Below are 26,916 nucleotides of genomic sequence, written 5' to 3'. Positions count from 1 at the left end.
GGAGGTCAGAGGGCCTCCTCAAAACAATGTTCCCATTATTAGGAAGTGGGTCTCCAATAGTGTTGGCCTACGCAGTGAATGAAAGGGTTGCCAAAAATTTGGAGGCACTCCAATGCCCCTTGGAAGAGACGTGGAGGAGAGCCTCATAAAAAAATGTTCCTATTAGAAAGGAGCAGGTCTCCTATACTTGTAATGCCCATGCAGTAAGTGTATGGGCTGACAAATATTTACCTCTGGGGGGTATACATGAACAAACTGTATAAAAAATGTTTTTTACGGGCATCATAAACACCCTTTAAAAAATTTATGTGGGTATTGCATCATGGACCACGGGCACCCTGATGATATGGTGGTGGAGGATGAGGAGAAGGAGGAGGACAAGAGCAAATAGCCAAAATCAGGAAGCGTATACCCATGTGTGGGTGTGAAAAGGTGCATGGGAATACACCTCCCAAGAAAAGACACTGGATTTCAGTTTATGTTACGCTGCTATCATTCGGTGGTGTTGAGAAGTCTGGCCCTATCCAGCCCTTGTTCATTTTTATAAGAGTCAGCCTGTCAGCATTTTCAGTTGACAGGCGGATGCGCTTATCAGTTATAATTCCACCAGCGGCACTAAAAATCCGCTCTGATAAAATGCTGGCAGCAAGGCAGGCCAGGACAGCCAAGGCATAGAGAGCCAGTTCATTCCACGTATCCAGCTTGGATACCCAATAATTATAAGGCACAGAGGAAGGACGTTGGTACGTTTGGCAAGGTACTCCCTCAGTATCTTCCCAAAATTTGCACTCCTTGTGAGAGTACCCCGCGCCTCAGTGCCTGTGCGATGGGAGGGGCTGAGAAAACTCTCCCAGAACTTTGACAGTGTTCGCCTGCCTCAGCTGGATTGGAGTTGTGTCTCTCTCGCCTGTACTGCTTGGTTGTCCAACGAAGTGTGCCCTCTGCCGCCAGCATTTTCAGATAGGAATTTTTTTAATAGTTCCGCAACAAGGGCCTTCACTTACAGACCCATTTTTGTATACCCGTGCACCTCAGGAATAAGAGATATAAAGTTCTCCTTGTAGCATGGGTCTAGAAGTGTCACCAACCAGTAATGACTGTCACACAAAATTTTGAGAACGCGAGGGTCATGGGAAAGGCAGTGTAACATAAACTCAGCCATGCGTACCAGACTACTAACAGGCAAGACTTCCGTGTCCTTACCAAGAGGATGACTGACCATGCTTTCATCCTCCTCCTCCTCCACTCTGTCCTCTAGCCATCCACGCTGAACAGACGGTATGATAGCTGTGCAGGTAGTACCGTCTATAGCGCATGAAACTAGCTCCTGTCCTTCCTCCTCCTACTCCTCTTCCTCATTGTCACCCAATCCACGTTGGGATGAGATGAGGCTGGGCTGTGTGTAATCACCCTGTATGGTTCCTTGCTCCATCTCATCGTGCTGCGCCTGCAATGCATCCTCTTTGATTGTGAGCAGAGAGTGTTTCAGAAGACAAAGAAGTGGGATGGTGATGCTAATTATGGTGTCATCGCCGCTCACCATCTTGGTGGAGTCCTCAAAGTTTTGGAGGATGGTACATATGTCTGACAGCCATGTCCACTCCTGAGGTCTTATGTGTGGAGTCTGAACTGAATACCGACGGCCTTGTTGATGCTGGTACTCAACAACTGCCCTCTTCTGCTCACAAATCCTTCCCAACGTCTGCAGTGTAGAGTTCCAATGCGTCGGGACATCACACACCAGTCTGTGAGCCAGAAGCTGCAAACATTGCTGAAACATAGCAAGGGCAGCGGAAGCTGTAGCTGACTTTCTAAAATGGGCACACAGGCGGCGTACTTTAACAAGCAGATCCGGCAGCTCCGGTTAGGATTTGAGAAACCGCTGAACCACAAGGTTAAGCACATGGGCCAGGCATGGTACGTGTGTGAGCTCGCCTCGCCTCAGAGCCGCCACCAGGTTCCGGCCATTGTCACACATGACCATGCCTGGCTGTAGGTTCAGCGGTGTGAGCCACAGATCTGCCTGCTCTTTCAGAGCTGTCCACAACTCTTCAGCATTGTACGGTTTGTCACCTAAGCATATTAGCTTCAGCACAGCCTGTTGCTGTTTGGCCGAGGCAGTGCTGCAGTGCTTCCAGCTTATGACTGATGTGGTCATTTTTTCTTATGGAGGCTGAAGAGGAGGAGGAGACTGAGAAGGATGAGGTGCAGGAGCTGTAGACCGTGGGGGCAACCCTGATTGACCTACGGCCCGCAATCCTTGGTGTCGAGAGAACTTTTTCCGTCCCAAGGTCCGACTGGGTCCCGGCTTCCACTATGTTAACCAAGTGTGCCATCTGCGAGATGTACTGTCCCTGCCCACAAGCCCTTGTCCACGTGTCCGTGGTTAGGTGGACTTTAACGGTAACTGCGTTGTTGAGGGCACGGCTAATGTTTTGGGGCATGTGCTTGTGTAATGCGGGGACGGCACACCGGGAGAAATAGTGGTGGCTGGGGACCGAGTACTGAGGGACGGCTGCCGCCATCAGGTTGCGGAATGCTTCCGTCTCCACTGAGGCGCCCCTGAGGGTTCGGTCGCCACAAGGGGGGATACTGCGGCCTGTCAGCAGGTGTAGTGTCTCCTCACCCAGGTAAGGAAGGTGCACTGGTTAGGACCCTAATCTACATTCAACACTACACACTCCTGACCTATGGGAGGCAAGTATGCACCATAGTGCTGCCTCAGCAGGATCACAAGTGAGGGGACCCAAAAGTTAGGGGAACCATGTAGTGGGTGAAGGGTAGAACACAGTTTTAGTTACACACATAATTTGCTATATATTAGCCAGTCATCTTGAGCACAAGGTTCTTGATTCTTAGTTCCTATTCATGGAGTGTGATCTTCACAGCTGTCAGCGGCCATGTGTTGGAGCCTGCAGCATGTTGTAGATGCACAGTCCTCGTGCTCTGACCTTGACATGAGGAGCGGGTATGAGTTAAGAGTGTCTCTACCCCGGTCCAGTTCCCCTACTCAAGAAGGTCGGGAGCTATAGTGAAACAGCTCCACAAGCAAAAGGATCCCAGGGAGTACGGACGGAGCGGCGTACGCCACCTGTACTCTCCATCCTGGCCCAGCCACGGGGATTCCTGCTGCAAGAGGGGTTCCAGCCCTCGACATCTGACTTTGCCACTTCACGTCTCTGTCAGAGAAGCCCGGAAGGCTACAGTGGATCCCGTCACGGGACGGACGGAACAGCAATTGCCGCCATGCCCCAAATCTGTGCATAGTCCAGAGGGAGACCCAGCCTTTGCACGCACGTGGACAGGAGAGGTCAAAAGGGACAGTTTAGGAACACTCAGAGGGTCCTGATCGAAGTGCCTGAATATCCTGGGTGCGCTGAGCCCTCGTCCCTGGTGACCGCAGTAATCCGTGAGGAGCAGGGAGAAGCCTTGCTGCTGCTTACAATAACGTGAGTAAAAGACCTGGAAGACTACCCCTAAGGCCTCCGGACTCTTTATTCTGCACCGCACAACACAGCACCAGAGTATTCCTATAACTACTCCTTCCATCCTCCTGCTCCCCTGCCCTGAGGCCCTGCTCCGCCTGTGGGGAGTCATAACATCTCAAGCTGCCATAACATCCAGCCTCAGAGGACTGCTAGCAGCGCTGGTGGCGCATCACCAGACACCGCAGGTGGCGTTGTCTCAATTCCACCACTCGTCCTCATAAACACCGATAGCCCTTTATTTTTAATGTGACGACCCTGGGCACGGAACAGGTCCAGGCCACGGCTATATCCCCTCGTCATCTGACCCGGCCCCGAGTACTCCCATCATCTTCCCAGGGCAGGGCTGTGAGCGTCACACCACGAGCCTAAAAGGCAACATTTCAAGTGCAAGCAGCCGTGAAATGTGAGAATTTAGTAGTGTGGCCTGTGGGGCGTTGGCTGCATATTTTCACTTGCGTTCCAAGGACTGAGGTATGGACAACTGAACGCTGTGCTGGGACAAGGACATGGACGTGCTTACTGATGCTGCTACTTGAGAGTGGGCAACGACAGGTGCAGGGCAGGCGGCATCTTCGCATGCACCATGGACAGGGGATTGGCTTGCATCCACAACAGGGGAAGAAACAATGGTGCCACCTGCATACACTGTTCTTGGACCCTGGGGTTCGGCCCACAAAGCCGGGTGCTTTGCTGCCATGTGCCTGATCATGCTGGTGGTGGTCAGGCTGGTCGTTTTGCCACCCCTGTTGATGCTGGCCTGGCAGGTGGTGCAAATGGCCTTTTTGGGGTTATCGGCAGAGTCTTTAAAAAACAACCAGACTCTGGAAGACCTAACAGTTGTACTGGCAACTTCCTTCATGTTGGTGTTACGGGGAACGGTTGCCTGCCTTCTGTCTGCGGCCACCACACTGCTTCTTTCTGCCTGTTGGGGTGATCAAGAGAATGCCAAGAGTGTGCAAAGCAGTCATCAAAGCAAAAAGTGGCTACTTTGAAGAACCTAGAATATAAGACATATTTTCAGTTGTTTCACACTTTTTTGTTAAGTATATAATTCCACATGTGTTAATTCATAGTTTTGATGCCTTCAGTGTGAATGTACAATTTTCATAGTCATGAAAATACAGAAGAATCTTTAAATGAGAAAGTGTGTCCAAACTTTTGGTCTGTACTGTATGTGATCCGTGTGATGGAGAAAACAGAGTTTTAAGTACCTGGCCTGTAGGTAACTAGTTTGAACAGCAAACCGGTGTCAAAAACTTCACTGACACTGAAAAAAAAATTGGAATGGAGGCCAAAATGGCAGTATTTTCTGAAAATGTATATGTGATCCGTGTGACGGAGAAAACACAGTTTTAAATAGCTGTATTTCTAGCGCTGTAATATGGAAAGGACCTGGCTTTATTCTGCAGTGCCAACAAGCAAATGGCGCAGAAAAACGGTGTTCTCTGGATTGCTTTTTAAGCAAATAATGAGGATTAAGATCCAAAAAAAAGTATTCCTGGCTCCTGATACCTGGGCATTTGTATAGAAATATCTAACAGTAGCAGAAGGCTGAATTGGAATGGAGCCTCTTGTGCTATATGCACTGCAGCCTGCTACTGTATATAAACTGCCTGCCTATATACCCTACCTGCCTGATATCTCTGCAGATGGATTAGTTAGTCCTCAAAAGGACTGTTTGTTAAGAAGGATATGTGTAATGTACGGTTTTTCTCCCTACACTACGTAATACACAAGCAAATCTCTCCCTGACGCAGCAGCACCTCTCCCTACTCTGCTTGATTCTGGAGTGACTGTGACGAGCACAGCTGCGCCAGATCTGATATAGACCTGATGAGGCTGTGCTGCCATCCAATCACTGTAATGCCACAACCACCATGGCTACGGCATTACAATGAGTGGCAGGCAATCCCTGCATGTTGATTGGCGCTCTAAAGAGCGCCAAATATGGAGGGAGGGGACCCAAGTTCCCGCCGACCAACCCTGGAAATACTCGACGAGCACCGAGCATCTCTAGCAGTGAGATGCTCGGGCGAGCACCGAGCAGTAGCGAGCATGCTCGCTCATCACTAGTCTTCTGGTTTACCCCATTTGAATGGAGGATTCGGGTTCTTGGCCCTCTTGGACTGGCCCACTAAGAGGTCCTGCATGGGTGCCTCTATCTTGGTGAAACCCTTGTTGAATCTCTTGTAGTAGCCTACCAGCTCGAGGAACTGCCACACTTCCTTGATAGTGGAGGGTCTTGGCCAGTCCTTGATCATGGTGACTTTTTCAGGGTCTTGTGCTACACCTTTGGTGCTTACCACATGACCTAGGTACTGCACCTTGGGCTTCAACAGGTGGCACTTGGACAGCTTTACTTTCAGGCCATAACCAGATAGGGCTTTGAACACCTTGGCCAGGTGCTCCAGGTGGTCTTCGAATGTCTTTGAGTAGACAATTACGTTTCAAAGTTTTTGTGTCCTAGGCAACACTCCATTAACCGCTGGAAGATTCCTGGGGTGTTGCAGAGCCCAAATGGCATGCAGCTGAACTCGCAGTCGCCCATTGGTGTTGTAAACGTGGTCTTTTCTCTGTCCGCCTCTGCCACGGGAAACTGCCAATACCCACTGGTGAGATCCAAAGTGGAGAAGTAGTTAGCGGATCTTAGTGCAGCTAATGATTCCTCGATTCTGGGTAAGGGGTAAGCGTCCTTATGTGTAATGCGGTTAATCTGCCTGTAATCAACACACATCCTCATTGTACCATCTTTCTTTCTAACGAGGACTAATGGAGCTGCCCAGGGTCTACAACTATCTCTTATCACCCCAGCTTCCTTCATCTCCCGTAACATTCCTTTGGCACATTGATAGTGAGGTGGAGGTATCGGCCAGTACTTCTCTTTAATGGGCGGATGATCTCCAGTGGGGATATGATGTTGGACCCCTTTTACCTGTCCAAAGTCTAGTGGGTGTTTGCTAAAGATTCGCTCATATTCTTGGACCACCCGGTGCACCCCATGCTTTTGCTGCAAAGGGGTGGAGTCAGTGCCTACTTGTAGCTTCTGACATCAATCCTCCACCTGCCCCTTGGAGCCATTATCCTCCGCCGGTTTGGATGGAGGCAAGGGTTCCACTGCCTTTATTGCATTGCTACTGACAGTTGACAGCTTAGCAAGGGTGGCATACTGGTAAACGGACCTCCTTCTCCCCACAATTCAGGATGCGTATCGGTACTCTCCCCTTGCGGACATCGACCACCCCCCTGGCCGTCAAGATGGTGGGCCTACTATCAGAGTACACGGGTTCTACCAGGGCCTGATAATCTAGACCTCTGAGACCTATTGCTGCCCGACACCATATTAACATTTCACTCCTAGGGGACATTGCAATGGGGAACAGATCACTCATTCTGACACTGCCGACTTCTCCTCCAGACAGCTCTACCTGTTGTCTTTGCATCAGGGCTTTAATCTCCTTCTGCAGAACTCGCTGCTGACTGGAACTGGTAGTCTCTGCGACCTGTTGCAACAAAACAATAATTTCCCCAAGACAATTCTCTATCACATTGGTGCCTATAGTTATCATCGGATGACTTTCTCAGCGATCAGTATCAACAATAATCATTCCTTGTGATAGCAATTCTACTCGGCCGACCTTTATGGTCACCTCTTTATACCCCACCTTAGGCAAGGCTGACCATTGCTGGCAAAGATGTTAATATGTTCTATAGCTGCTTTTTTAATGTGGATCGGACATGCTTATGCATGTTATTTCTCAAACCGCATTGCAGATCAGGCCATTGCCCAACTCTGTAGTCATGAAATTAAATGCGCAAAGAAAGATGTGTGTGTGTCAAAGCACCACCGACAAGTGCGAGTTGATGTTGGATGGGCTGCCATTGTTTCAGCTGCATTAGAGGACTTCCTGGGAGAAATGACACCCAGAGTAGATACGGTTTCCCTCTATGCCAGTCCATTCACCGAGCTAAATACAACTCAGCAAAAAAATCTGTGGACTGGCTCCGTACCACGAGTATGGATACCCAGTCGCCGCCGCCATAAGATTGCGGACAGCTTCCGTCTCCACGAGCCTAAAAGGCCACATTTCAAGTGCAAGCAGCTGTCAAAAATTTGGCAGTATAGTATTGCAGCCTGTGGGAGGGTGGGTGGCTGGCTGCATACTTGCGCTGGCATTCAAAGGAATGGGGTAGGGACAACTGAACGCTGCACTGGGACAAGGACGTGGACGGAGATTGTTGCAAGTCTGCAACTACAGGTGCATAGCGGGAGGCATCTTCGCATGTGCCAAGGATCACTTATGATGGCCACACTTTTAGGCAGTGACCTGGGAGTCAGAAATACTTCCAGAGGTCTTCCCCATGCTGTTCTCATGTCTTTTCATCACTGTATGCATGTGTCTGATGATGTGTCACACATCACATGGCCAGATAAGGTTGTAAAATGTTAAAATGACATTTCCCAGTGAATGCATTTGTCTTGGTTGAAAACAATGCAAAAGTGTAAAAACACATCAAAAACGCTACATTTGAACATAGCCCAAGGTGTGGAGGAGTATTTTTGTTGTTGGTTATTTATTTTGCCTTATATACAAGTCATTACCCTGGAAAGGATGTTCCTTAACATATTTCCCAGGAAAATCCATTTTGGTTTTTTTTTTGTATGTTTTATTGTGAGTCCGTAAAAGTGGCGTAATACTCTGACAACGTTGTTGACAGCAGTGACCTGGGAGTCAGCAGTGCTTCCAGGGGTCTTCCCCATTCTGTTCCCATGTCATTTGAGCACTGTTCCCATCGATTTGGGCAATTTTTAGGCCCTCTGCAGACCGCCGGGGGGAGCCGCCTGAAAAATGCTCGAGTTTCCCATAGACTTACATTGGGCTTCTTGCTCGGGTCGAGCACCCGAGTATTCCAATTTGCTCGACCCGAGCAACGAGTACCCGAGCATTTTAGTGCTCGCTCATCACTAGCCCCCATACATTGTACTGAGCTTGTGCTTCTGGAGACACACACCCCGTAAATTGTTGAGTGCACTCTCCCCACTGCAATAATGCTAAACGTGGCTACTTACTGAGGTTTAGGCACAGTGGGGCTCAGAAGGAGGGGGGCATTTGGATTTGGAAGGGCAGAATTCACTGGATTTTACTTGAGGGGGTAGGAGCCGTCGATTTTCAAGAGTCTTTGTTCTACGAGTAACATGGGACCCCCTATAGTTCCAGTGACAGATGATGAACCTGAGTGGGAGCTTGATTTATGCAGGATAAATTAGGGTTTTTATTGGTAACATTTTGGGGTACATAATATATTTGATCGCTTCCAGTATAAGGCTGGGATCGCCTTCTTGTGTTTTACGCTGAGCACTTATGTCGGGGTTTCCGTGTAAATCCCAAAAAAATACAAATCAGACGAAACCCCCAACAAAACCACCCACCATAATGAGGCAGATGGAAACACTTTGGATTCTGTTTGGTGTCTGCCCCAGTGGTGTCCATTTTTTTTAGGTGTGCACAGATCTGTGGTCGCCCACGCTTGTGCGCTAAGAATACGCCTAAAATGATGGGACACAGCCAGAACAGGGACCAGTCCAAAGTGACTCCATCTGTCTCATATGTTCTGTCCAGGGTTTTGTCTGAGTCGCGATTTTGGGGAATTTACACGGAAACCCCAACGTAAGCGCTCAGCGGAGAGCGAAGGATAAATGTGAGCTGAGCCTTGTTCAGATTTTTTGGGGGTACAATGAACACATAGACAGCAGTACAAGTGAAATTGCAGCGATACTAAATTTATATGTTTATTTTTTAGGTTTTGTTGCTGTCACACAGTAAAAATGCTTTTTTATAAAAAGTAGTTATTTTCGTCGCCATATTCTGAGAGCTGTAACTTTTTCATTTTTTGGCAAACAGCGCTGTATGATGGCTTATTGTTTGCGGGACAAGTTGCAGATTTGTTTGGTACCATTTTGGGGCACATAATAATTTTTGTTTCCTTTCTTTCAGATTTTTCAGACACAGAATGAACAAAAACCAGCAATTCAGTTATTGTTTCTATTTTTTATTTTTTGCGCCATTCACAAGCAGGAAAAGTGATAACTTGCATTTGTTCATCGGGTTGGTACGATTACAGCGATACCAGATTTATATTGTTTTTTTATGCTTTGCTATTTTTACACACTAAAAACCAATATTTTACAAAAATGAATTTGTTTTTGCATCATCATATTCTGAGAGCTGTAACTTTTTTATTTTTTTTGCCGAATGAGCCATTTTAGGGCTTGTTTTTTTGCGGGACAGTTTTTGGGTTTTTAATTTTACAATTTATTTTTACATACGGCAGTATGATGAAAAAGTGACATTTTTTGCATGTTTTTGGCATGTTTTTTATTTTTTTTTTTTTACAGCGTTCGCCATACGGAATAAATAACTTGCTATTTTTATATAGCGGATCGTTTTGGGCGCGGCAATATCAATTATGTGTACTTTTTTTGTTTATTTTTATTTTATCACAAACGCTGTGTTTGTGCAACGAAAAGGATTTTAATGATTTGTGTGCACTTTTTTTGTTTTGATTTTTTACATATTTTATTTCACTTTTTTTTTTACTTTTTCACTAAGTCTCACTGTGGGACATGTATAATTTTCACTTTGATCACTGCTCTCATACACTGCAGTACTGAAATGCATGAGAGCAGTCAGTGAGTCACTGACTCAACCTGTGAGACCCAGCTTATAACTATACCTTTATTGATAATTGATAAACCACATCAAAACTGACTTCATATATTTACAAAAGCAGTCCACAGTGTAGGAACATGATGCTGGGGACCAAGATTAAAATATACAACACATAAAAACATGTGACACAGTGGCAACAAATAGCTAGCCTATTCCCTAATGTGTAGAGAATCGAGAGACTAGTGGCAATGGGTATCTGAATTCATATTTTAAATATCACACAATGCATGGATATAGTATTTAACATATTGTCATTAGCTCTCACATATAGATAAAGTCCTAAGAAATAATGCATGGATATAATGTTGACATTTTGCCATTAACTCTCACATCTAAATAAAGTGCTGACATCCAGGATACTCATAAGTTTCCAATCAAATGTACCGATATTTGAGAGATATACCGCAAATTGGGTGCAATGTATTCCTGTGTTCATTACCTGGATAGCCACTGGCCGCTAGAGTTCCGCTGTATATGTCACCCCGGCGCACATTTCGGTAAAACCTTTATCAAGGGGTATAGCTGCATATTGACCACCCACCTTTATATACCATGTGTTAATAAGGAGACACCCCAGAGTGCATGCACGCCACAACACCACACCGGAAGTGCCTCTTGACACGCTCAAGCATATCACCTGACCATCGGTCTGGATGGCGTGCCCTAGTTACTATGGAAAGGCGTCACACCAGCAGTGGGTCACATGACCGAAAGTGTCAAATCCCCCGTTGTTATGGACGCCACCAGCGCTGCATGCCCAACCCCTATATGACGCGGCCACACCGCCGCGACCGAGGCGTACAGCGGTGTCGGCATCAGGGAGATGCCAAGAGCCAATGGATTTTAATGATTTGTGTGCACTTTTTTTGTTTTGTTTTTCACTTTTTTACATATTTTATTTCACTTTTTTTTTTACTTAAATAAATAAAAAAAAAATCGTCACAAAATCTTTAAAAAGTTACATCTTTGCTAAATTAGAAACTTTACTCCAGGAAGGGACTGAAATATGCCAAAAATGGGACATTTAAAAAAAAACATATTTCATGAATATGCCTAAAAATATTTGGATAAGCAAAGTTGTCAAAACAAGACATATAACAAATCAGTGGCATACCGCCAATGGCGGCAGGCCACGCCACTGCTATGTGGTCCGTGAGACTGGGGACTCGCACCGGGTCCTTACCACACCAGGCCCGCCTCCGCCCGTCAGCATCCGCACTGCCCGGTAACCCGTACAGAATGATGTAGGTGAAGATGTCTGCTGATGCTTCCTCCTCCATCATCATTCCCAACACTGACGGCCGGAGGGGTGGCTCAGTGCGAGCAATGATGATGGAGGAGGGAGCGTCAGCAGACACCTCCACTCGCATCATTCTTCCTCGGCGTCTGACGTGTCAGAACTGCATGCGGGTGCAATGACGTCATTACAGGGCGCCCTCTGCTCTGAGATGTCTGGCGCTTCACGCCGCATGCTGAGGAGACTGGAGCATCGGGTGGAACCAGGAGAGGTGAGTACTGTATTTATTTTTTTTAAATCAGTGATCGGTGTCCATAATGCAGTATGGGGGAGTGCATTATATTGTGTGGAGATCCATGAGGGGAGTGCATTATATTGTGTGGAGGACCATGGGGGGAGTGCATTATATTGTGTGGAGGACCATGGGGTGCATTATACTGTATGGAGGACCATGAGGGTCCATTATACTGTATGGAGGACCATGGGGGCACATTATATTATGTGGAGGACTATGGGGGGTGCATTATATTGTATGGAAGACCATGGGGTGTGCATTATATTGTATGGCGGACCATGGGGGGTGCATTATATTGTATAGAGGACCATGTGGTATACATTACATTCTATGGAGGACCATGGGGTGTGCATTATATTGTATGGAGGACCATGAGGAGAGCATTTTATTATATGGAGGACTATGGGGAGGGTATTTTATTATATGGAGGACAATGGGGGTGCATTATTTTCTATGGAGGACCATGGGGGTGCTTTATACATGTATAGAGGACCATGGGGGTGCATTATATTGTGTGGAGGACCATGGGGGTACATTATACTGTATGGAGGACCATGGGGGTACATTATACTGTATGGAGGACCATGGGGGTGCATTATAATGTATGGAGGATCATGGGGGGTACATTATATTGTATGTAGGATGATGGGGGGTGCATTATATTGTATGCAGGACTATGGGGGGTGCATTATATTGTATGGAAGACGATGGGGTGTGCATTATATTGTAAGGAGGACCATGGGGGGTGCATTATATTGTATAGAGGACCATTGGGGGGGTGCATTATATTGTATTGAGGACCATGAGGGGGTGCATTATATTGTATGGAGGACCATGGGGAGAGCATTTTATTATATAGAGGACTATTGGGAAGGCATTTTATTATATGGAGGACCATGGGGAGTGCATTATATTCTATAGAGGACCATGGGGAGTGCACTATATTTTATGGGAGACCATGGGGAGTGCATTTTATTTTATGGAGGACCATGGGGAGAGCATTATATTCTATGGAGGACCATGGGGAGTGCATTATACTGTATTCAGGATTATGGGGGGTGCATTATACTATATGGAAGGCTATGTGTTGCCATTATAATACAGTACAGACCAAAAGTTTGGACACACCTTCTCATTTAAAGATTTTTCTGTATTTTCATGACTATGAAAATTGTACATTCACACTGAAGGCATCAAAACTATGAATAAACACATGTGGAATTATATACTTAACAAAAAAGTGTGAAACAACTGAAAATATGTCTTATGTTCTAGGTTCTTCAAAGTAGCCACCTTTTGCTTTCATGACTGCTTTGCACACTTTTGGCATTTTCTTGATTCGCTTCAAGAGGTAGTCACCAGAAATGGTTTTCACGTCACAGGTGTGCCCTGTCAGGTTTAATAAGTGGGATTTCTTGCCTTATAAATGGGGTTGGGACCATCAGTTGTGTTGTGCAGAAGTCTCGTGGATACACAGCTGATAGTCCTACTGAATAGACTGTTAGAATTTGTATTATGGCAAGAAAAAAGTAGCTAAGTAAAGAAAAACGAGTGGCCATCATTACTTTAAGAAATGAAGGTCAGTCAGTCAAAAAAATTGGGAAAACTTTGAAAGTATCCCCAAGTGCAGTTGCAAAAACCATCAAGCGCTCCAAAGAAACTGGCTCACATGAGGACCGCCCCAGGAAAGGAAGACCAAGAGTCACCTCTGCTTCTGAGGATAAGTTTATCCGAGTCACCAGCCTCAGAAATCGCAGGTTAACAGCAGCTCAGATTAGAGACCAGGTCAATGCCACACAGAGTTCTAGCAGCAGACACATCTCTTCAACAACTGTTAAGAGGAGACTTTGTGCAGCAGGCCTTCATGGTAAAATAGCTGCTAGGAAACCACTGCTAAGGAAAGGCAACAAGCAGAAGAGACTTGTTTGGGCTAAAGAACACAAGGAATGGACATTAGACCAATGGAAATCTGTGCTTTGGTCTGATGAGTCCAAATTTGAGATCTTTGGTTCCAACCACCGTGTCTTTGTGCGACTCAGAAAAGTTGAACGGATGGAATCTGCATGCCTGGTTCCCACCGTGAAGCATGGAGGAGGTGTGATGGTGTGGGGGTGCTTTGCTGGTGACACTGTGGGGGATTTATTCAAAATTGAAGGCATACCGAACAAGCATGGCTACCACAGCATCTTGCAGCGGCATGCTGTTCCATCCGGTTTGCGTTTAGTTGGACCATCATTTATTTTTCATCAGGACAATGACCCCAAACACACCTCCAGGCTGTGTAAGGGCTATTTGACCAAGAAAGAGAGTGATGGGGTGCTACGCCAGATGACCTGGCCTCCACAGTCACCAGACCTGAACGAAATCGAGATGGTTTGGGGTGAGCTGGACCGCAGAGTGAAGGTAAAAGGGCCAACAAGTGCTAAGCATCTCTGGGAACTCCTTCAAGATTGTTGGAAGACCATTTCCGGTGACTACCTCTTGAAGCTCATCAAGAGAATGCCAAGAGTGTGCATAGCAGTCATCAAAGCAAAAGGTGGCTACTTTGAAGAACCTAGAATATAAGACATATTTTCAGTTGTTTCACACTTTTTTGTAAAGTATATAATTCCACATGTGTTAATTCATAGTTTTGATGCCTTCAGTGTGAATGTACAATTTTCATAGTCATGAAAATACAGAAAAATCTTGAAATGAGAAGGTGTGTCCAAACTTTTGGTTTGTACTGTATGTGGGGGTCTATTATACTGTATGCAAGCAATTATACAGTGTGAAGGTTTGTGTGGGGTCCATAATACTGTGTAGGGGCCATTATAATGTTTGGAGGGCTAGTGCGGGCCATTATACTGTATGTAGGTTCAATATAGTGCATGAAGAGCTGTGTGGGGGTCACAGTTTGGGGATCATACTGTGTTGGGGTCACCATACTTTGCTTTGGGAGTTGAGGTGGGGTACAGTATGGTCATTAAACTGTGCATGTGGTGGAATTCACCATGTGGGTATCATACTGTGTTTGGGGGCACTTTTGTTGGCATCATACTTTATGGGGCAATGAAAGAGGAATCTAGAACTTCAGCAGGAGGAAAATTACTATCTAATGGCTGGAAAGTTGTGAGATATGCTCTCCTGTGACCTCAACATTTATTTATTTGGGGGGGCAATTAGAATTTCTGCTATGGGGCCCCATGATTTCTATGTTTGCCCCTGACAGAAATGCTAAAACCACTAATAAAAAGCAAATCACTCTACAAGAGTAACAAAACAACAACGATGAATTGGGCCCATGGATATCCATCTGCTATTGTAGGAGGAGGATCTTTCTTTGTGTAAGGCCACGGCCCCACTATCAGTATTTGGTCAATATTTGGTCAGTATTTTTTCTCAGGAGTGGGAGCCAAAACCAGGTGAGGAACAATCAGAGAATAGGTATAATAGAAACAAGTCACCAAATCTGCATTTATCACCCACTACTGGTTTTCGCTCTCACTTTGAGAAAAAAATACTGACCGAATACTGACCAAATACTGATAGTGGGGCCTACATGTACTAAGAGATGTATAGAGAGTAGGAAGGAGGGGTAGGAGTATACTGGAAGTTATATGTGTACAATTGTACATACTTTGGCCCTGATTCATTGAAGTAATTTTGCCAGAATTCTGGGAAATTTTGCGCATTTTGGTGTTTTCATGCCAGTTTCTAACAACTACTGCAAAATGGGCAGAGCTGGTGGAGGTTGGATGCGACGGGAGCATGACGCCACTGCTCATCTAATTCAGGGACAGGTGTAAGATTCTGGTGTGGTGCACAGAGGCTCCCATGAATCAGGAGCATCTGACTCCACCAAATCCCCATATCAAAACCAGCAAGAAAATCGCCGATCTTGATCAATCAGAGCCTATGTGACTGCATGACTAAATAAAATTTGCCCAGGCCTCCAAAATAGTTCCAACTTTTTGTTACAGTTCAGTCATAGAGTAGAAACTGCCGCTCTAGCAAGATGGATGATATTCTGTACAGTGTAGGACTGGCTTACCAGAGACACAAAAGGATCCTTCAGTGGTCTACATTCTTGTATAATGATAGGATCTAATACAACAGCGAAAGTCTAGCAGATGACATGACCTTTTGAAGAGGACGATGGAGCCAATTATTTGCCACAATAGTCCATTTTTTATGGAATGGTTCACAAAACCATGTTTAATCATATTGATGATATGTCCTATGCAGGGGCACACCCTTGGAGAAAGTGTTCAAAATCCTGAAGATTGTGACAAGCAATGCGTGCAATGTAAATGTTTCAGACTGGTTTGATGTGCAAACAGAAGTGATGAGAGTAATGTAATTATCACATTGCTTGCATAGCTTTTATTTCCCCACTAAAAGAGCAGGCCATGCTTTCATAATGATTTGGCACATAATTAATTCTCTAGATGACATGATGGCAAAAGGGAATGCGGAAGAGACAGCCTGAGAGAGGATGGTGAGGAGACGGTTTAAGGTCAGAGAGGAGAGTCGAGGAGATGGCCTGAGAGCAGAATGGAATGCTCAGGACAAGGCCCCAGGGCAGAGAGGAACACTGAGGAGATAGCCTGGGAGTTTAAAAGAACACTTTGTAGACTTCTGGAGAGCAGAATGGAGAAGAACACTGAAAAGACAGCTTGAGGGCAGAGAAGAATGCTGAGGAGATGGCCTGATTGCAGAGGGGAATGAGGATACAGCTGGAGAGCTGAGAGGAGCAGAGAGGAGGGCTGAGAAGAGAGCCAGAGAGCAGAGAGGAGCCCTAATGAGATGCCTGAAGGCAGAGAGGAGTTTTGAGAACATGGTCTGAGGGCAGAGAGGGATGCTGAAATGGCCTTAGGGTAAAGAGGAACGATGAGAAGACATCCTGGGTGTAGACTTATAAGCGAGAACTTAGGTGTGAAATATAATGGCAACAGAAAGTTGACGAAGCACATTATATTCAGAGGGGACAGTCAGGTTCCACTACTTTGCGTCTAATAATGAATACGTCCCCAGCTTGTTCTCGTTTGCTTCGTTCCTATAATGGAAAAGGCCAATAGAGGTATTTAGCAGCAGTCTAGTCACATAGAGTGACTGCAGATTTTTCTTCTTAGATTGAACGAAGATGCTAATGTATATCACTGGCATTGCTGCAGGATACCATGGTCCCATGCTGTGATGAAAGGGTAGTTATCCAGCAACTCGTGAAATTGACTTAAAAAATAGCCTTTATTTTGAAAAAAATAAAAACATGAGACCATAGTGTAAATAAAAGCGTACAGAGGCTTACGCTTTTTGGATATGTAGCACCCCGAGGGCTCGGCTGCTACAGGGGTATTGCACCTCAAACCAGAGGTGTGATATTCCACTCCCGGGTAAGGATGGAGTGTGGACCAGGACTCAGTAAGCTGCATGCACCACACACACCCCATTTCCAAGGAACAGACCAACGGTGCTCCCACTAGACAGAGTGCAGGCACGACAGCTTCTGTTCCTGGCTGGAGTGGGGAGGGGAAAGTACACCCAGTGGTGTAGGAGCAGATAGGGGTGGGTTTCTGGGCATAGGTAGGAGCCCATTGGTTGCTAGTCACCTGGACTCACACATAGAGGGAAGTATATAAGGTGGGCACCATCTTAGGTCAGTGGTCAGTTCAGAGAGGAGCTCAGCCAGAGAGGGCTGACAGGGAGCTGTGGCTCAGTCTGGGCCCAGCCCCAGAGCCAGGCCTGGAGTAGAGGCCTGAGACAGCAGAGAGGGAGAGAAGAGAAGGAACAGCAAGGAAAGGAACTGAAACAGAGGAGAAAGGAGGCAAGGAACACAGAGAAAGGCCCAGAGACACGAAGGCAGAAGGAACCCCATATTCCCAGAGGAGATACTGGGTGAAGGGTTGGCAGAATAGGGTACCGGAACCCAAATTGGTGGAGGCGACTAATCCTCAGCCAAAACCGGAGGTTGTCACCACATCTTGGTGCGACCCCTCACTACATCCACCAGAAAGGCATACCGCATAGGGTCAGGGAAACCGGAGAGAGGTTTCACCAACAGAAGGCCCGAGGAAGCTGGACAAAGGTGGGTCACTGGTGAGGACGGCCAGTAGAAAGGAAGAGAGGGGAGCTCTGAACCGCACTCTGGAATTGCCTGGGAGTTGACCGAGTCCCTCACCTGGTGGACGCAGCACGGCTCGGGCGGTCACTGCTGGCTGAAGTGATCTGAACAACAACAGTGAGTAAAGCTTTGGAAACTGCACCACAAGTCTCTGTGTTTCATCGCCGCACCAGCACCATCAGTACTGGGACACTCGCACCATCACTACCACCATCATCCACATCAGCTGCCCTGAGGCCATACTCCTCCCGTGGGGAGTTATCCCATACTCAGCTGCGCAACCAACATCAGCCTCAGCGGTCGGCAGCGCAGCGGCGGTCCCCACTGACCGCAATCCACGGGTGGCGTAGTCGGACACTTATTACAATACAAATAGACTGCCACTGGTTTGACCACCCTGGGCACGGACCGGGTCACCGCCACGGAGAACTACAACCCCCAGCGATCCGGCTCCGGGTATTCCCCCTGCACAGCAGCAGCAACACAGGCCCAGGGGGCGCGTCAGATACGTAGATCCTTATTCATTGGCTATGAATAAGGATCTACGTATCCGAAACGCTTAAGCCTCTGTCCACTTTTATTTGCACTATGGTCTCATGTTTTTAATTTTTTAAAAATAAAGGCTATTTTTTAAGTCAATTTCATGAGTTGCTGGATAACTACCCTTTCATCATGGCCCAATGTCTCCCAGACGGGGATCTTTACAATCCGAGCACCGTGCCTCATGAAAAAGTGGACCGAGCAGGCTGACCCAGGTGAGCTGAAATATATATATTTTTTACATTACTTACATGGTCCCATGCTGTCTACAAATATCTGAAGGGATGTCACAGTGTAGAAAGATCATCCTAATTCTCATTTGCACATAGAAACACAAGAAGCAATGCAATGACACTGAAAGGGAGAAGATACATATTAAATATTAGATAAACCTGTTTAACAGTGAGGGTGATCAATGAGTGGAACAAGCTGCCAAGAGAGGTGGTGAGTTCTCCTTCAATGGAAGTCTTCAAACAGAGGCTGGACACACATCTGTCTGAGATGGTTTAGTGAATCCTGCATTGAACAGCGGGTTGGACCCTGGACAATGACCCTGGACGTCTCTTCCAACTCTAACATTCTATGATTCTTCACTGCATTTAGAAAAATAAAAAAACTGCAGTATGTCTGGGTGGTGCAGAGCTAGCCTCCTCCTTTTTTCCCTATGAGAGTGCCACTGGTTCTGCATGTGCAATAGTAACATCAAAGATTTTGATGCAGTAAAAATAGACATCTGCAGTATGATTTACACTACCAAGTGCAGGGAGATCAAATCACACACTGGCTATGGGTGTTTAAAACTATTCAGGAAATACTTACTATTGTACCAACTGTATTTTTTTATTATTTTTTCCATTATGTTTTTCTACATGCCCCATCTTATAATCATTTGAAACGTAAAATATTGCCCCATTTGACCCTGGTCCACCTTCAAATCCAGCAGTACAAGAAACAAATATCATGTAGACTATTGTATGACTAATTGTTCATATTACGTTCTTAAGATATTATCCCTTGAACCAACCCCCAGAGCCTGTGTGGTGATTGGCCTTTCATCATACCCTATGATTGCATATTACTATGTATCACTTATTCTTGTTTCATCACCTTTTGAATGCAGTTCACACAGTACAGTAATGATAAATAGTGCTAATACTTGGAGTCACACCCTCGTGTCCCATTATCTTCTACTTTAGATCTGATTTAATTCCTTCTCGTCAGTCATCTCCATATGTGTATATTCTGAGTCACTGTTGACTCTTTCCTTAATGTGGGCTCTTGTAAAAGTCTCTTTTTTTGTAGATAGGTTAGAATGACAGTCTATGAGCTCATGATTTCTGTATTAGGTAATTCCCAAATATATAACATAGTTGACAATTTTCAAGGGTGCTCCTACAGAACATTGATCATGGCATCTTTTTTTCAGGCCAAATCTGTTCCTTCCCCCATCTACACCTCTTCCACATCCCTTGTCAAGGTTGCCACTTATAGTCCTCATTACGTCGATGAGATTGTAAAATGTTAATCAGTTTCCCAGAAAGACTAAAAATTAAATAAGTGCACCTTTAAACTAGTCCGAAAAAACATCCACACAAAACTTTTTGCTGCCACCACTCACTATTTTGTTAGGCCACCAAGAATCTTACTCCTGGTAACACACTCAAATATCTAGCACCAAACAGGTTAATGGCTAGGAGATTTTCCAAAATTCTAGGTTAAGTCTCCCCTTTTTCAGGAAGCATCCAAGACATTCCTGGATAGTTGACAAGTATGATATATAGCTATGGGTTTATTTGATGCTGAACCTATTAAAAAAGCAATCCAATCAAAGTTTTTATCCTCCTAGTATAGTCAAATCACCATATTATATAGCACTGTGTACTTACAATTGCTCATTTTGCCTTTCTACCCAGTGAATTCTTCTCTTTTCTCTGCTCTATGTAGAAACAGGAAGTATCTTGTCCCTGCATTTATCATTCCCCTTTTCAACTCCTGACAAGCGTCTCCGCTTCTCCCCACTGCCATTGACTATTGCTGTGACTTATGACTCATGCAGGGAAAATGTCAGGCTAGGTATTGGGAGAACCCAACATATAACGATGGGGAAAGGGGAGGGAGCCCTACAACAAGGAAAAGGGAGAGCGGAGACCCTTAAACAGATCTAACGACAAACCTTGACTCCCCTATAGACCCTAAATAGGTTCTGCACCTATCGCTGAGCAGGAAACCTGGCCCTAGCTGACCCTAAGGCTAGGCCCTAGGTAGGGAGGGGTAAGCACTAATTAAGCCCTACTACAAACTAAAGTACACACAGGGGAAGCAAACAGGGGAATACACTTAGCTCCAAGATGACACAGGAGAAAGCACAGCAACAATCCACAAAGGAACTCCAAGGTAATTCTAGGCGACTACTAGAATCCCAGGCCTGAATAGGTATAACACACTATCACCAGCAACTCTCTGAGGATCTGAGTGTATTTAAGGACACAGCAAGGAAGTGCTGATTAACAGCAGAAATGTGATGATACCTCAGGGTCCTAAAGGGAAAGGTATAGTTCCCAAGCACGGTGAGGATCACTGCTGGGTCCTAAATAGAGAGAAATCATTAAAGGATCAGGGAGATGTTTGTAAGGCCAAACACAGCGACCTTCTACAGTTGGACACTGTATGACTGTATGTCAACCCTGACACACCCGTAACAGAAAATTGATCTACTGGTTATACATAGAGTTTAGAAGGATTCAGCTAGTCAATTTTTAATCACGTGATTTCATAGACCTAATGGAAAAGAGAAAAATTAACTGGGTAGGAAGGCAAAATTAATTATAAGTACGCAGTGCCATATAATATGATGATTGCAACATATTAAGAGGATAAAAAGTTTGATGGGAAGTAACCCCCCAGCAATGTAGCTATACGGACTACAGAGCTAGCAGTTGCATAAAAAGATGCAAGTATTAAAATTGACATAGCGCAAATGAGGAAGGGTTTTGTGATACTACATTCAACTACGTTAGGGCAACAAGTCAGTGGCTCTGCCAAAGCTTCCATTTAAAGCCCTGAAAACAGGGATTTAGATGGAACCCTTGATGGGGTTATTGACTCTAATGAGGCAGTCACTTTATACCCTGTCTGGCCTCAGTTTCTGCCTTGACCATGTTTTTGTGCTTACCTCAAGAAGGTGGATTCTACCAAAACAGAGGGCAGACTGTCACCAAACCAGGAAGTAGAACTATCACTGGCAATTCCCAAGTGCCAGTGGCGAGTATATATACCAGAGGGGAGTGGTCAACACAAAACAGCTGAGACTATTCAGAATGGTGAGCTCTAGGAGATCAACATAACTGATTAACCCTTGCAATGACAGAGCAAGGAAAACCTGCACTGTTTAACAGGATGATGCAGTTCTAATCAGTGCAGGAGTTTGTGTGACCAGACGCTGCAATCTTCTGGTCCCTCTCTGTCGCGATATCCTCGTGACAGTACCCCCTCCTAAGAGGGACCTCCAGAACCTCATAACCAGGTTTATCTGGATGTGAAGCGTGAAAAGACAGGACCAACCTGCTCGCATGAACGTCAGATGCTGGTACCCACATTCTCTCTTCAGGACCGTAACCCTTGCAATGTACTAAATATTGAAGAGACCGGTGTACAAAGCAAGAATAATCTTTGCTATGTGGAATTCCAGAGTCCAATCAACAATGACTGGGGATGGTGGGGGTAGAAATGGTTCAGAGAAAGCAATGTATTTTTTGAGAAGTGATTGATGAACCACATTATGAATCTTAAAAGTGATTGGCAAAGTAAGGCGAAATGCTAATGGATTAACAACGACAACTATCTTATAGGGGCCGATGCACCTGAGTCCTAGTTTCCAAGAAGGAACTTTAAACGTAATGTTTTTCGAGGACTACCACACCAAATCACCAACACACAGGTCCGGACCCACCAAGCTTTTCCGATCAGCCATACTCTTATATTTGGACCCCATCTTCTTCAAATTATTAAAAACACCCTGCCACACTGATCTAATAGATGAAGAAAACTGATACTCCTCAGTTACTCCTGAAGAACAATTCCTATTGAAGGAGCAGAATAGAGGATTAAAATCGTATGCTCTGAAGAACTTGGACTTGCCAGTAGATTCATAACAATGGTTGTTCACACCCAACTCATCTAGAGGAAAATAAGAAACCCAATCCTCCTGATTCTCGGACACAAAGCACTTAAGATTAGAGATGAGCGTTGTTCTACTCGAACTGTTCGCCAATCTCAAATTCGAGCTGTTTTGGGCGGTGTTCGAGCCATTCGGCGAACACGAACAATTTGAGAAAAATTCGGCTGTTCGAGGTTATGTTCGATAACTGTTCGTGCACCAAAATCATAACTGGATTTTTTCTCAGTAATGATGAAAATTAATGTTAATACGCAGTTTGAGTGTACAGCGGGGTGGGGGGAGGGGCAGGGGATGGATCTCTGCAGGAACAATGAAGATCTCCATTTTTTTTTCTCTTTCCCGCATTTACAGTGGGGAGGTGCAATCTGTCAGCCTATCAGCAGCGCACACACGGAGCGAAGTGCTTTTTTTCACACAAGCAAGGGCATGTGTCATTGGCAGTGTATGTCACATGTCCTTGCCCTATAAGACCAAGCCATTTTCCCCGTCGCCACCATTTTCTCACTGCTGCAGCTGTGTGTTAGACGGCACCGCTGTTGCTGTGTGCGCTATACCTTGTTAATTTCAAGCCAATTTTCGCACAAATCTACAGATAGCTTGGGAGTAGGGAATAGTTGTGATTGCAGTCCTTTTAAGGACTAGGTTACAGCATTTCCTATGACTTTTATCAGGCAGGTCTGTGCTCTTAAATAGATAGGTTGTGGGAGTAAAGACTAATTGTAATTGGAGTCCTTTTCAGGACTAGGTTACATCAGTTCCTATCAGTTTTTGCCAGGCAGGTCTGTGCCAGTGCTGTGCAAGTTTTTTTCACAGCATTTGGCTGAATCTAGCAAAGCTAATCCTTTTTGGCCTATTGCAGAGTGTGTTAGTCAGTGGAGTAGCCTATCTGTGTTGCAAGATATACCACCTGTGTATAGAATACCAATTTTTTTACTGCACCTAGTGAAGTAAAATCTTTTGGGCATAGCATCATTCTATTAGTCCATCTATACTGACCTCCATCAGGTTGCAAATTGAATATAATTTTTTTCTGCATCTAGCTCTGAAAAAATATTGGGCTTCTAGCTGTGTGTGGGACTTGTTGTATTAGTCCATCTATACTGACCCCCATCAGGTTGCAAACTGAATATATTTTTTTCTGCATCTACCTCTGAAAAAATATTGGGCTTCTAGCTGTGTGTGGGACTTGTTCTATTAATCCATCTATACAGACCTCCATCAGGTTGCAAACTGAATATATTTTTTTCTGCATCTACCTCTGAAAAAATATTGGGCTTCTAGCTGTGTGTGGGACTTGTTGTATTAGTCCATCTATACTGACCTCCATCAGGTTGCAAATTAAAAATAATTTTTATCTGCATCTACAGTACCTCTGAAAAAATATTTGGGCTTCTAGCTGTGTGTGGGACTTGTTCTATTAGTCCATCTATACTGACCTCCATCAGGTTGCAAATTGAATATAATTTTTATCTGCATCTAGCTCTGAAAAAATATTTGGCCTTCTAGCAGTGTGTGGGACTTTCTCTATTAGTCCATCTATACAGACCTCCATCAGGTTGCAAATTAAAAATAATTTTTATCTGCATCTACCTCTGAAAAAATATTTGTGCTTCTAGCTGTGTGTGGGACTTGTTCTATTAATCCATCTATACAGACCTCCATCAGGTTGCAAACTGAATATATTTTTTTCTGCATCTACCTCTGAAAAAATATTGGGCTTCTAGCTGTGTGTGGGACTTGTTGTATTAGTCCATCTATACTGACCTCCATCAGGTTGCAAACTGAATATATTTTTTTCTGCATCTACCTCTGAAAAAATATTGGGCTTCTAGCTGTGTGTGGGACTTGTTCTATTAATCCATCTATACAGACCTCCATCAGGTTGCAAACTGAATATATTTTTTTCTGCATCTACCTCTGAAAAAATATGTGGCCTTCTAGCAGTGTGTGGGACTTTCTCTATTAGTCCATCTATACTGACCTCCATCAGGTTGCAAATTCAAAATAATTTTTTGTCTGCATCTAGCTCTGAAAAAATATTGGGCTTCTAGCTGTGTGTGGGACTTGTTGTATTAGTCCATCTATACTGACCTCCATCAGGTTGCAAACTGAATATATTTTTTTCTGCATCTACCTCTGAAAAAATATTGGGCTTCTAGCTGTGTGTGGGACTTGTTCTATTACTCCATCTATACAGACATCCATCAGGTTGCAAACTGAATATATTTTTTTCTGCATCTACCTCTGAAAAAATATTGTGCTTCTAGCTGTGTGTGGGACTTGTTCTATTAATCCATCTATACAGACCTCCATCAGGTTGCAAACTAAATATATTTTTTTCTGCATCTACCTCTGAAAAAATATTGGGCTTCTAGCTGTGTGTGGGACTTGTTCTATTAATCCATCTATACAGACCTCCATCAGGTTGCAAACTGAATATATTTTTTTCTGCATCTACCTCTGAAAAAATATTGGGCTTCTAGCTGTGTGTGGGACTTGTTCTATTAATCCATCTATACTGACCTCCATCAGGTTGCAAACTGAATATATTTTTTTCTGCATCTACCTCTGAAAAAATATTGGGCCTTCTAGCAGTGTGTGGGACTTTCTCTATTAGTCCATCTATACTGACCTCCATCAGGTTGCAAATTCAAAATAATTTTTTGTCTGCATCTAGCTCTGAAAAAATATTGGGCTTCTAGCTGTGTGTGGGACTTGTTGTATTAGTCCATCTATACTGACCTCCTTCAGGTTGCAAATTAAAAATAATTTTTATCTGCATCTACAGTACCTCTGAAAAAATATTTGGGCTTCTAGCTGTGTGTGGGACTTGTTCTATTAGTCCATCTATACTGACTTCCATCAGGTTGCAAATTGAATATAATTTTTATCTGCATCTAGCTCTGAAAAAATATTTGGCCTTCTAGCAGTGTGTGGGACTTTCTCTATTAGTCCATCTATACTGACCTCCATCAGGTTGCAAATTGAATATAATTTTTATCTGCATCTAGCTCTGAAAAAATATTTGGCCTTCTAGCAGTGTGTGGGACTTTCTCTATTAGTCCATCTATACTGACCTCCATCAGGTTGCAAATTAAAAATAATTTTTATCTGCATCTACCTCTGAAAAAATATTTGGGCTTCTAGCAGTGTGTGGGACTCATTGTATTAGGCCATCTATACCAAGCTCCACCAGCTTTGAAATTAATAATAATTTTTAGCTGCATCTAGCCCTGAAAATAATTTTTCCCAATAGTGGTAGCAATAGAAATATGGGGCGCGCGCCTGGCTAACAAAAATATACGCTTCATAACACAAAACACCAGCCTGGCGCACTGCATTAATAAGATGGCATCATCGTCTCTCCCAGTGCTAGGTCTACTACGCAGGCTAGTATTCCTGTGCCTAAAACACAATGTATGGGTCCGCGCTAGCCACTATGCTGAGGGGTATAAAGCTGCTGCTAACACTTTATAACAATTCAATTGGCAGATTTTCACAGAGCTCTTCCACAACGCCCACCCATCGGGCAACAGTTGCCCACCCTCCCTATGGGATCTAGTGGCGAATAGTTGATTCCATTAATCAGAGCGTCAGTTGCCCCGTCAACGTGGCAAGCATACGGTAAGGCATGGGAAGAGTGGACACGACTAGTAGCAGGCAGACGGGTTGACCAATGTGAACAAGCCAGATCACAAGTCACCATAGAATTTCTCCACCAGCTAATGATGAGGGGCATATCAGGGGCGTCAGCGCAGCGGTGTTTGACCGGAGTAGCATTTCACTTCCAACTACTGAATTGGGGAGATGTGACAAAGATTCATCATCAGACAATCCATAAAAGGGTGGAAAAGGGGTCAGCCAAGTCAGGAATGTAGACGTCCCGTCCCGTGTCACTAAAACTGATTTCTCACATCTTATCCCTAACACCATTAACATGACACTCACAATTTGAAGCAACACTAATGTCTACTGCATTTGTGATCGCCTTCTTCGGGGCGCTATGTATAAGCGAATTAGTCCCTCAATCCAAAATTACCACCAGTGGACGCTTATTACACCAGGAAGTAGTCATAGCCAATAATGCAATACGTGTACGCATACACCAATCGAAAACGGTTCCAGCGGGCAGGGGTACTTGGGTACTTCTACAACCCACAAACGGTACACTGAGTCGGGTAACAATAGTAAAAACATATCTAACCATCAGATCACAAAGTAATTTCTTCGTATCACACATTGATGGAACGCCATTATCAAGATACCTGTTCCAAGCTATATTTAATAAATGCATAACATCGGCAGGGAACCACCCCAAAGATTACGGGACACACTCATTCCGCATAGG

Source organism: Phyllobates terribilis, unplaced genomic scaffold (genome assembly GCF_046119375.1).
Source record: "Phyllobates terribilis strain yellow unplaced genomic scaffold, ASM4611937v1 Scaffold_5__5_contigs__length_657084704, whole genome shotgun sequence".
NCBI classification, from domain to species: Eukaryota; Metazoa; Chordata; class Amphibia; order Anura; family Dendrobatidae; genus Phyllobates; species Phyllobates terribilis.
The sequence above is the reverse complement of the archived record's forward strand: the minus strand, read 5'-3'. Positions refer to the sequence as shown.